This window comes from Siphateles boraxobius, unplaced genomic scaffold, assembly GCF_051911475.1.
Source record: "Siphateles boraxobius isolate OS27281-9 unplaced genomic scaffold, OSU_SipBor_1 9, whole genome shotgun sequence".
Classification (NCBI taxonomy): Eukaryota; Metazoa; Chordata; class Actinopteri; order Cypriniformes; family Leuciscidae; genus Siphateles; species Siphateles boraxobius.
The window spans coordinates 7,145,494-7,158,439 of record NW_027509219.1 but is presented as its reverse complement, the minus strand read 5'-3'; positions in this window follow the sequence as shown (position 1 = coordinate 7,158,439).

The following is a 12,946-nucleotide window of genomic DNA, read 5'->3' as shown; positions in this document are numbered from 1 at the left end:
AGTGGGTCCCCAGAAGGTCTAAAAGATCCATGATGCCCTTATAGACTCGTTCTGATGTTAAAAATGCAAGTAAAGTCCGCCAGACAGTAGTCCATATGGGACTTTTTGAACTTTTTTCTGCTCAGAGGGTCCCCAGAAGGTCTAAAAGCTACATAATGTCCTCATAGACTCTTTCTGATGTTAAAAAGTCAAGTCAAGTCCGCCAGACAGTAGTCCATATGGGACATTTTGAACTTTTTTTCTGCTCAGAGGATCCTCAGAAGGTCTAAAATCTACATGATCTCCTCATAGACTCTTTCTGATGTTAAAAAGTCGGCAAGTCCGCCCGACAGTAGTCAATATATGGGACTTTTTAAACTTTTTTTCTGCTCAGAGGGTCCTCAGAAGGTCTAAAAGCTACATGATATCCTCATAGACTCTTTCTGATGTTAAAAAGTCAAGTCCGACAGACAGTAGTCCATATGGGACCTTTTGAACTTTTTTTCTGCTCAGAGGGTCCTCAGGAGGTCTAAAAGCTACATGATATCCTCATCAGTAGTCCATATGGGACCTTTTGAACTTTTTTTCTGGTCAGAGGGTCCCCAGAAGGTCTAAAAGCTACATGATGTCCTCATAGACTCTTTATGATGTTAAAAAGTCAAGTCAAGGCCGCCAGACAGCAGTCCATATGGGACCTTTTGAACTTTTTTTCTGCTCAGAGGGTCCCCAGAAGGTCTAAAAGCTACATGATTTCCTCATATACTCTTTCTGACGTTAAAAAGTCTAGTCAAGTTCGCCAGACTGTAGTTCATATGGGACCTTTTGAACTTTGTTTCTGCTCAGAGGATCCTCAGAAGGTCTAAACGCTACATGATAGACTCTTTCTGATGTTAAAAAGTCAAGTCCGCCAGACAGTAGTCCATATGGGACCTTTTGAACTTCTTTTCTGCTCAGAGGATCCTCAGAAGGACTAAAAGCTACATGATAGACTCTTTCTGATGTTAAAAAGTCGGCAAGTCCGCCCGACAGTAGTCCATATGGGACTTTTTTTTACTTTTTTCTGGTCAGAGGGCCCCCAAAAGGTCTAAAAGATTCATGATGTCCTTATACTCTTTTTGAAGTTAAAAAGTCAGATCAAATCGGCCAGACAGTAGTCCATATGGGACTTTTTTTACTTTTTTCTGGTCAGAGGGTCCCCAAAAGGTCTAAAAGATTCATGATGTCCTTATACTCTTTTTGATGTTAAAAAGACAAGTCAAGTCCGCCAGACAGTGGTCCATAAAGGACCTTTTGAACTTTTTTTCTGTTCAGAGGGTCCCCAGGAGGACTAAATGATCCATGATGTCCTTATAGACTCGTTCTGATGTTAAAAAGTCAAGTAAGGTCCGCCAGACAGTAGTCTATATGGTCCCTTTAGAACTTTTTTTCTGCTCAGAGGGTCCCCAGAAGGTCTAAAATCTACATGATTTCCTCATAGACTCTTTCTGATGTTAAAAAGTCAAGTCAAGTCCGCCAGATGGTAGTCCATAATGGACCTTTTGAACTTTTTTTCTTGTCAGAGGCTCCCCAGGAGGTCTAAAAGCTACATGATGTCCTCATAGACTCTTTCTAATGTTAAAAAGTTAAGTCAAGTCCACAGGACAAGTCCATTTGGGACCTTTTGAACTTTTTTCTGGTCAGAGGATCCTCAGAAGGTCTAAACGCTACATGATATCCTCACAGACCCTTTCTTATATTATAAAGTTGTCAAGTCCGCCAGACAGTAGTCTATATGGGACCTTTAGAACTTTTTTCTGCTCAGAGGGTCCCCAGAAGGTCTAAAATCTACATGATGTCCTCATAGACTCTATCTGATGTTAAAAAGTCAAGTCAAATCTGCAAGACAGTAGTCCATAAGGGACCTTTTGAACTTTTTTTCTTGTCAGAGGCTCCCCAGGAGGTCTAAAAGCTACATGATGTCCTCATAGACTCTTTCTTATGTTAAAAAGTTAAGTCAAGTCCACAGGACAAGTCCATTTGGGACCTTTTGAACTTTTTTTCTGCTCAGAGGATCCTCAGAAGGTCTAAAAGCTACATGATGTCCTCATAGACTCTTTCTGATGTCAAAAAGTCAAGTCAAGTCCGCCAGACGGTAGTCCATATGGGACCTTGTGAACTTTTTTTCTGGTTAGAGGGTCCCCAGAAGGTCTAAAATCTACATGATGTTCTGATAGACTCTTTCTGATGTCAAAAAATCAAGTCAAGTGCGCCAGACGGTAGTCCATATTGGACCTTTTGAACTTTTTTTCTGGTTAGAGGGTCTTCAGAAGGTCTAAAATCTACATGATGTCTTCATAGACTCTTTCTGATGTTAAAAAGTCAAGTCAAGTCCGCCAGACGGTAGTCCATATGGGACCTTTTGAACTGTTTTTCTGGTCAGAGGGTCCTCAAAAGGTCTAAAAGCTACATGATATCTTCATACACTCTTTCTGATGTTAAAAAGTCGTCAAATCCGCCAGACTGTATTCCATATGGGACTTTTTTAACTTTTTTTCTTGTCAGTGGGTCCCCAGAAGGTCTAAAAGATCCATGATGTTCTTATAGACTCGTTCTGATGTTACAAATTCAAGTAAAGTGCCCAAGACAGTAGTCCATATGGGACCTTTTGAACCTTTTTTCTGGTTAGAGGGTCCCCAGAAGGTCTAAAAGATCCATGATGTACTTATAGACTCTTTCTTATGTTAAAAAGTCAGATCAGGTCCGCCAGACAGTAGTGCATATGGGACTTTTTAAACTTTTTTTCTGGTCAGAGGGTCCCCCGAAGGTCTAAAAGATTCATGATGTCCGTATAGAGTCGTTCTGATGTTAAAAAGTCAAGTTAAGTCCGCCAGACAGTAGTGCATTTGGGACTTTTTGAACTTTTTTTCTGGTCAGAGGGTCCCCAGGAGGTCTAAAACATCCAGGATGTCTTATTGTCTCATTTTGATGTTAAAAAGTCAAGTCAAGTCCGCCAGAAGGTAGTCCATATGGGACCTTTTGAACTTTTTTTCTGCTCAGAGGATCCTCAGAAGGTCTAAACGCTACATGATATCCTCATAGACGCTTTCTGATATTAAAAAGTTGTCAAGTCCGCAGACAGTAGTCCATATTGGACCTTTTGATCTTTTTTTCTGCTCAGATGGTCCCAAGAAGGTCTAAAAGCTACATGATGTCCTCATAGACTCTTTCTGATGTTAAAAAGTCAGATCAAGTCCGCCAGACAGTAGTCCATAGCGGACCTTTTGAACTTTTTTTCTGGTCAGAGGATCCCCAGGAGGTCTAAATGATCCATGATGTCCTTATAGACTCGTTCTGATGTTAAAAAGTCAAGTAAAGTCCGTCAGACAGTAGTGCATTTTGGACTTTTTGAAAAAAAATTCTGGTCTGAGGGTCCCCAGAAGGTCTAAAAGATTCATGATGTCCGTATAGAGTCGTTCTGATGTTAAAAAGTCAAGTTAAGTCCGCCAGACAGTAGTGCATTTGGGACTTTTTGAACTTTTTTTCTGGTCAGAGGGTCACCAGGAGGTCTAAAACATCCATGATGTCCTTATTGTCTCATTTTGATGTTAAAAAGTCGTCAAATCCGCCAGACAGTAGTCCATGTGGGATTTTTTGAACTTTTTTTCTGGTCAGAGGGTCCCCAGGAGGTCTAAAAGTTACATGATGTCCTCATAGACTCTTTCCGATGTTAAAAAGACAAGTCAAGTCCGCCAGACAGTGGTCCATAAAGGACCTTTTGAACTTTTTTTCTGGTCAGAGGGTCCCCAGGAGGTCTAAATGATCCATGATGTCCTTATAGACTCGTTCCAATGTTAAAAAGTCAAGTAAAGTCCGCCAGACAGTAGTCTACATGGGACCTTTAGAACTTTTTTTCTGCTCAGAGGATCCCCAGAAGGTCTAAAATCTACATGATGTCCTCATAGACTCTTTCTGATGTTAAAAAGTCAGATCAAGGCCGCCAACAGTAGTGCATATGGGACTTTTTGAACTTTTTTTCTGGTCAGAGGATCCTCAGAAGGTCTAAACGCTACATGATATCCTTACAGACTCTTTCTGATATTAAAAAGTTGTCAAGTCCGCAGACAGTAGTCCATATGGGACCTTTTGATCTTTTTTTCTGTTCAGATGGTCCCAAGAAGGTCTAAAAGTTAAATGATGTCCTAATAGACTCTTTCTGATGTTAAAAATCAAGTCAAGTCCGCCAGACGGTAGTCCATATGGGACCTTTTGAACTTTTTTTCTGGGCAGAGGTTCACCAGGAGGTATAAAAGATCCATGATGTCCTTATAGACTCGTTCTGATGTTAAAAAGTCAATTCAAATCCGCAAGACAGTAGTGCATTTGGGAACCTTTGAACTTTTTTTCTGGTCAGAGGGTCCCCAGAAGGTATAAAATATCCATGATGTCCTTATAGACTCTTTCTGATGTTAAAAAGTCAAGTAAAGTCCGCCAGACAGTAGTGCATTTTGGACTTTTTGAACTTTTTTTCTGGTCAGAGGGTCCCCAGAAGGTCTAAAAGATTCATGATGTCCGTATAGAGTCGTTCTGATGTTAAAAAGTCAAGTTAAGTCCGCCAGACAGTAGTACATTTGGGACTTTTTGAACTTTTTTTCTGGTCAGAGGGTCCCCAGGAGGTCTAAAACATCCATGATGTCCTTATTGTCTCATTTTGATGTTAAAAAGTCTTCAAATCTGCCAGACAGTAGTCCATATGGGATTTTTTGAACTTTTTTTCTGGTCAGAGGGTCCCCAGGAGGTCTAAAAGTTACATGGTGTCCTCATAGACTCTTTCTGATGTTAAAAAGACAAGTCAAGTCCGCCAGACAGTGGTCCATAAAGGACCTTTTGAACTTTTTTTCTGGTCAGAGGGTCCCCAGGAGGTCTAAATGATCCATGATGTCCTTATAGACTCGTTCTGATGTTAAAAAGTCAAGTAAAGTCCGCCAGACAGTAGTCTATATGGGACCTTTAGAACTTTTTTTCTGCTCAGAGGGTCCCCAGAAGGTCTAAAATCTACATTATGTCCTCATAGACTCTTTCTGATGTTAAAAAGTCAAGTCAAGTCCGCCAGAAGGTAGTCCATATGGGACCTTTTGAACTTATTTTCTGGTCAGAGGGTCCTCAGAAGGTCTAAATGCTACATGATATCCTCATACACTCTTTCTGATGTTAAAAAGTCGTCAAGTCCTCCAGACTGTATTCCATGTGGGACTTTTTGAACTTTTTTTCAGTTCAGAGGGTCCTCAGAAGGTCCAAAAGATCCATGATGTCCTTATAGACTCGTTCTGATGTTAAAAATTCAAGTAAAGTCCGCCAGACAGTAGTCTATATGGGACCTTTAGAGCTTTTTTTCTGCTCAGAGGGTCCCCAGAAGGTCTAAAATCTACATTATATCCTCATAGACTCTTTCTGATGTTAAAAAGTAAAGTCAAGTCCGCCAGAAGGTAGTCCATATGGGACCTTTTGAACTTATTTTCTGGTCAGAGGGTCCTCAGAAGGTCTAAAAGCTACATGATATCCTCATACACTCTTTCTGATGTTAAAAAGTCGTCAAGTCCTCCAGACTGTATTCCATGTGGGACTTTTTGAACTTTTTTTCAGTTCAGAGGGTCCTCAGAAGGTCTAAAAGATCCATGATGTCCTTATAGACTCGTTCTGATGTTAAAAATGCAAGTAAAGTGCCCAAGACAGTAGTCCATATGGGACCTTTTGAACCTTTTTTCTGGTAAGAGGGTCCCCAGAAGGTCTAAAAGATCCATGATGTCCTTATAGACTCTTTCTGATGTTAAAAATTCAGATCAAGGCCGCCAAACAGTAGTGCATATGGGACTTTTTGAACTTTTTTTCTGGTCAGAGGATCCTCAGAAGGTCTAAACGCTACATGATATCCTCACAGACTCTTTCTGATATTAAAAAGTTGTCAAGTCCGCAGACAGTAGTCCATATGGGACCTTTTGATCTTTTTTTCTGTTCAGATGGTCCCAAGAAGGTCTAAAAGTTACATGATGTCCTGATAGACTCTTTCTGATGTTAAAAATCAAGTCAAGTCCGCCAGACGGTAGTCCACATGGGACCTTTTGAACTTTTTTTCTGGGCAGAGGTTCACCAGGAGGTCTAAAAGATCCATGATGTCCCTATAGACTCGTTCTGATGTTAAAAAGTAGAGTAAAGTCCGCCAGACAGTAGTCTATATGGGACCTTTAGAACCTTTTTTCTGCTCAGAGGGTCCCCAGAAGGTCTAAAATCTACATGATGTCCTCATAGACTCTATCTGATGTTAAAAAGTCAAGTCAAATCCGCAAGACAGTAGTCCATAAGGGACCTTTTGAACTTTTTTTCTGGTCAGAGGGTCCCCAGGAGGTCTAAAAGTTACATGATGTCCTCATAGACTCTTTTTGATGTTAAAAAGACAAGTCAAGTCCGCCAGACAGTGGTCCATAAAGGACCTTTTGAACTTTTTTTCTGTTCAGAGGGTCCCCAGGAGGACTAAATGATCCATGATGTCCTTATAGACTCGTTCTGATGTTAAAAAGTCAAGTAAGGTCCGCCAGACAGTAGTCTATATGGTCCCTTTAGAACTTTTTTTCTGCTCAGAGGGTCCCCAGAAGGTCTAAAATCTACATGATTTCCTCATAGACTCTTTCTGATGTTAAAAAGTCAAGTCAAGTCCGCCAGATGGTAGTCCATAATGGACCTTTTGAACTTTTTTTCTTGTCAGAGGCTCCCCAGGAGGTCTAAAAGCTACATGATGTCCTCATAGACTCTTTCTAATGTTAAAAAGTTAAGTCAAGTCCACAGGACAAGTCCATTTGGGACCTTTTGAACTTTTTTCTGGTCAGAGGATCCTCAGAAGGTCTAAACGCTACATGATATCCTCACAGACCCTTTCTTATATTAAAAAGTTGTCAAGTCCGCCAGACAGTAGTCTATATGGGACCTTTAGAACTTTTTTCTGCTCAGAGGGTCCCCAGAAGGTCTAAAATCTACATGATGTCCTCATAGACTCTATCTGATGTTAAAAATTCAAGTCAAATCTGCAAGACAGTAGTCCATAAGGGACCTTTTGAACTTTTTTTCTTGTCAGAGGCTCCCCAGGAGGTCTAAAAGCTACATGATGTCCTTTTTAACTCTTTCTTATGTTAAAAAGTTAAGTCAAGTCCACAGGACAAGTCCATTTGGGACCTTTTGAACTTTTTTTCTGCTCAGAGGATCCTCAGAAGGTCTAAAAGCTACATGATGTCCTCATAGACTCTTTCTGATGTCAAAAAGTCAAGTCAAGTCCGCCAGACGGTAGTCCATATGGGACCTTGTGAACTTTTTTTCTGGTTAGAGGGTCCCCAGAAGGTCTAAAATCTACATGATGTTCTGATAGACTCTTTCTGATGTCAAAAAATCAAGTCAAGTGCGCTAGACGGTAGTCCATATTGGACCTTTTGAACTTTTTTTCTGGTTAGAGGGTCTTCAGAAGGTCTAAAATCTACATGATGTCTTCATAGACTCTTTCTGATGTTAAAAAGTCAAGTCAAGTCCGCCAGACGGTAGTCCATATGGGACCTTTTGAACTGTTTTTCTGGTCAGAGGGTCCTCAAAAGTTCTAAAAGCTACATGATATCTTCATACACTCTTTCTGATGTTAAAAAGTCGTCAAATCCGCCAGACTGTATTCCATATGGGACTTTTTTTAACTTTTTTTCTTGTCAGTGGGTCCCCAGAAGGTCTAAAAGATCCATGATGTTCTTATAGACTCGTTCTGATGTTACAAATTCAAGTAAAGTGCCCAAGACAGTAGTCCATATGGGACCTTTTGAACCTTTTTTCTGGTTAGAGGGTCCCCAGAAGGTCTAAAAGATCCATGATGTACTTATAGACTCTTTCTTATGTTAAAAAGTCAGATCAGGTCCGCCAGACAGTAGTGCATATGGGACTTTTTAAACTTTTTTTCTGGTCAGAGGGTCCCCCGAAGGTCTAAAAGATTCATGATGTCCGTATAGAGTCGTTCTGATGTTAAAAAGTCAAGTTAAGTCCGCCAGACAGTGGTGCATTTGGGACTTTTTGAACTTTTTTTCTGGTCAGAGGGTCCCCAGGAGGTCTAAAACATCCAGGATGTCTTATTGTCTCATTTTGATGTTAAAAAGTCAAGTCAAGTCCGCCAGAAGGTAGTCCATATGGGACCTTTTGAACTTTTTTTCTGCTCAGAGGATCCTCAGAAGGTCTAAACGCTACATGATATCCTCATAGACGCTTTCTGATATTAAAAAGTTGTCAAGTCCGCAGACAGTAGTCCATATTGGACCTTTTGATCTTTTTTTCTGCTCAGATGGTCCCAAGAAGGTCTAAAAGCTACATGATGTCCTCATAGACTCTTTCTGATGTTAAAAAGTCAGATCAAGACCGCCAGACAGTAGTCCATAGCGGACCTTTTGAACTTTTTTTCTGGTCAGAGGATCCCCAGGAGGTCTAAATGATCCATGATGTCCTTATAGACTCGTTCTGATGTTAAAAAGTCAAGTAAAGTCCGTCAGACAGTAGTGCATTTTGGACTTTTTGAAAAAAAATTCTGGTCTGAGGGTCCCCAGAAGGTCTAAAAGATTCATGATGTCCGTATAGAGTCGTTCTGATGTTAAAAAGTCAAGTTAAGTCCGCCAGACAGTAGTGCATTTGGGACTTTTTGAACTTTTTTTCTGGTCAGAGGGTCACCAGGAGGTCTAAAACATCCATGATGTCCTTATTGTCTCATTTTGATGTTAAAAAGTCGTCAAATCCGCCAGACAGTAGTCCATGTGGGATTTTTTGAACTTTTTTTCTGGTCAGAGGGTCCCCAGGAGGTCTAAAAGTTACATGATGTCCTCATAGACTCTTTCCGATGTTAAAAAGACAAGTCAAGTCCGCCAGACAGTGGTCCATAAAGGACCTTTTGAACTTTTTTTCTGGTCAGAGGGTCCCCAGGAGGTCTAAATGATCCATGATGTCCTTATAGACTCGTTCCAATGTTAAAAAGTCAAGTAAAGTCCGCCAGACAGTAGTCTACATGGGACCTTTAGAACTTTTTTTCTGCTCAGAGGATCCCCAGAAGGTCTAAAATCTACATGATGTCCTCATAGACTCTTTCTGATGTTAAAAAGTCAGATCAAGGCCGCCAACAGTAGTGCATATGGGACTTTTTGAACTTTTTTTCTGGTCAGAGGATCCTCAGAAGGTCTAAACGCTACATGATATCCTTACAGACTCTTTCTGATATTAAAAAGTTGTCAAGTCCGCAGACAGTAGTCCATATGGGACCTTTTGATCTTTTTTTCTGTTCAGATGGTCCCAAGAAGGTCTAAAAGTTAAATGATGTCCTAATAGACTCTTTCTGATGTTAAAAATCAAGTCAAGTCCGCCAGACGGTAGTCCATATGGGACCTTTTGAACTTTTTTTCTGGGCAGAGGTTCACCAGGAGGTATAAAAGATCCATGATGTCCTTATAGACTCGTTCTGATGTTAAAAAGTCAATTCAAATCCGCAAGACAGTAGTGCATTTGGGAACCTTTGAACTTTTTTTCTGGTCAGAGGGTCCCCAGAAGGTATAAAATATCCATGATGTCCTTATAGACTCTTTCTGATGTTAAAAAGTCAAGTAAAGTCCGCCAGACAGTAGTGCATTTTGGACTTTTTGAACTTTTTTTCTGGTCAGAGGGTCCCCAGAAGGTCTAAAAGATTCATGATGTCCGTATAGAGTCGTTCTGATGTTAAAAAGTCAAGTTAAGTCCGCCAGACAGTAGTACATTTGGGACTTTTTGAACTTTTTTTCTGGTCAGAGGGTCCCCAGGAGGTCTAAAACATCCATGATGTCCTTATTGTCTCATTTTGATGTTAAAAAGTCTTCAAATCTGCCAGACAGTAGTCCATATGGGATTTTTTGAACTTTTTTTCTGGTCAGAGGGTCCCCAGGAGGTCTAAAAGTTACATGGTGTCCTCATAGACTCTTTCTGATGTTAAAAAGACAAGTCAAGTCCGCCAGACAGTGGTCCATAAAGGACCTTTTGAACTTTTTTTCTGCTCAGAGGGTCCCCAGGAGGTCTAAATGATCCATGATGTCCTTATAGACTCGTTCTGATGTTAAAAAGTCAAGTAAAGTCCGCCAGACAGTAGTCTATATGGGACCTTTAGAACTTTTTTTCTGCTCAGAGGGTCCCCAGAAGGTCTAAAATCTACATTATGTCCTCATAGACTCTTTCTGATGTTAAAAAGTCAAGTCAAGTCCGCCAGAAGGTAGTCCATATGGGACCTTTTGAACTTATTTTCTGGTCAGAGGGTCCTCAGAAGGTCTAAATGCTACATGATATCCTCATACACTCTTTCTGATGTTAAAAAGTCGTCAAGTCCTCCAGACTGTATTCCATGTGGGACTTTTTGAACTTTTTTTCAGTTCAGAGGGTCCTCAGAAGGTCCAAAAGATCCATGATGTCCTTATAGACTCGTTCTGATGTTAAAAATTCAAGTAAAGTCCGCCAGACAGTAGTCTATATGGGACCTTTAGAGCTTTTTTTCTGCTCAGAGGGTCCCCAGAAGGTCTAAAATCTACATTATATCCTCATAGACTCTTTCTGATGTTAAAAAGTAAAGTCAAGTCCGCCAGAAGGTAGTCCATATGGGACCTTTTGAACTTATTTTCTGGTCAGAGGGTCCTCAGAAGGTCTAAAAGCTACATGATATCCTCATACACTCTTTCTGATGTTAAAAAGTCGTCAAGTCCTCCAGACTGTATTCCATGTGGGACTTTTTGAACTTTTTTTCAGTTCAGAGGGTCCTCAGAAGGTCTAAAAGATCCATGATGTCCTTATAGACTCGTTCTGATGTTAAAAATGCAAGTAAAGTGCCCAAGACAGTAGTCCATATGGGACCTTTTGAACCTTTTTTCTGGTAAGAGGGTCCCCAGAAGGTCTAAAAGATCCATGATGTCCTTATAGACTCTTTCTGATGTTAAAAATTCAGATCAAGGCCGCCAAACAGTAGTGCATATGGGACTTTTTGAACTTTTTTTCTGGTCAGAGGATCCTCAGAAGGTCTAAACGCTACATGATATCCTCACAGACTCTTTCTGATATTAAAAAGTTGTCAAGTCCGCAGACAGTAGTCCATATGGGACCTTTTGATCTTTTTTTCTGTTCAGATGGTCCCAAGAAGGTCTAAAAGTTACATGATGTCCTGATAGACTCTTTCTGATGTTAAAAATCAAGTCAAGTCCGCCAGACGGTAGTCCACATGGGACCTTTTGAACTTTTTTTCTGGGCAGAGGTTCACCAGGAGGTCTAAAAGATCCATGATGTCCCTATAGACTCGTTCTGATGTTAAAAAGTAGAGTAAAGTCCGCCAGACAGTAGTCTATATGGGACCTTTAGAACCTTTTTTCTGCTCAGAGGGTCCCCAGAAGGTCTAAAATCTACATGATGTCCTCATAGACTCTATCTGATGTTAAAAAGTCAAGTCAAATCCGCAAGACAGTAGTCCATAAGGGACCTTTTGAACTTTTTTTCTGGTCAGAGGGTCCCCAGGAGGTCTAAAAGTTACATGATGTCCTCATAGACTCTTTCTGATGTTAAAAAGACAAGTCAAGTCCGCCAGACAGTGGTCCATAAAGGACCTTTTGAACTTTTTTTCTGGTCAGAGGGTCCCCAGGAGGTCTAAATGATCCATGATGTCCTTATAGACTCGTTCTGATGTTAAAAAGTCAAGTAAAGTCCGCCAGACAGTAGTCTATATGGGACCTTTAGAACTTTTTTTCTGCTCAGAGGGTCCCCAGAAGGTCTAAAATCTACATTATGTCCTCATAGACTCTTTCTGATGTTAAAAAGTCAAGTCAAGTCCGTCAGAAGGTAGTCCATATGGGACCTTTTGAACTTATTTTCTGGTCAGAGGGTCCCCAGTAGGTCTAAAACATCCATGATGTCCTTATTGTCTCATTTTGATGTTAAAAAGTCGTCAAATCTGCCAGACAGTAGTCCATATGGGATTTTTTAAACTTTTTTTCTGGTCAGAGGGTCCCCAGGAGGTCTAAAAGTTACATGATGTCCTCATAGACTCTTTCTGATGTTAAAAAGACAAGTCAAGTCCGCCAGACAGTGGTCCATAAAGGACCTTTTGAACTTTTTTTCTGGTCAGAGGGTCCCCAGGAGGTCTAAATGATCCATGATGTCCTTATAGACTCGTTCTAATGTTAAAAAGTCAAGTAAATCCGCCAGACAGTAGTCTATATGGGACCTTTAGAACTTTTTTTGTGCTCAGAAGGTCCCCAGAAGGTCTAAAATCTACATTATGTCCTCATAGACTCTTTCTGATGTTAAAAATTCAAGTCAAGTCCGCCAGAAGGTAGTCCATATGGGACCTTTTGAACTTATTTTCTGGTCAGAGGGTCCTCAGAAGGTCTAAAAGCTACATGATATCCTCATACACTCTTTCTGATGTTAAAAAGTCGTCAAGTCCTCCAGACTGTATTCCTTATGGGACTTTTTGAACTTTTTTTCAGTTCAGAGGGTCCTCAGAAGGTCCAAAAGATCCATGATGTCCTTATAAACTCGTTCTGTTATAAATTCAAGTAAAGTCCGCCAGACAGTAGTCTATATGGGACCTTTAGAGCTTTTTTTCTGCTCAGAGGGTCCCCAGAAGGTCTAAAATCTACATTATGTCCTCATAGACTCTTTCTGATGTTAAAAAGTCAAGTCAAGTCCGCCAGAAGGTAGTCCATATGGGACCTTTTGAACTTATTTTCTGGTCAGAGGGTCCTCAGAAGGTCTAAAAGCTACATGATATCCTCATACACTCTTTCTGATGTTAAAAAGTCGTCAAGTCCTCCAGACTGTATTCCATGTGGGACTTTTTGAACTTTTTTTCAGTTCAGAGGGTCCTCAGAAGGTCTAAAAGATCCATGATGTCCTTATAGACTCGTTCTGATGTTAAAAATGCAAGTAA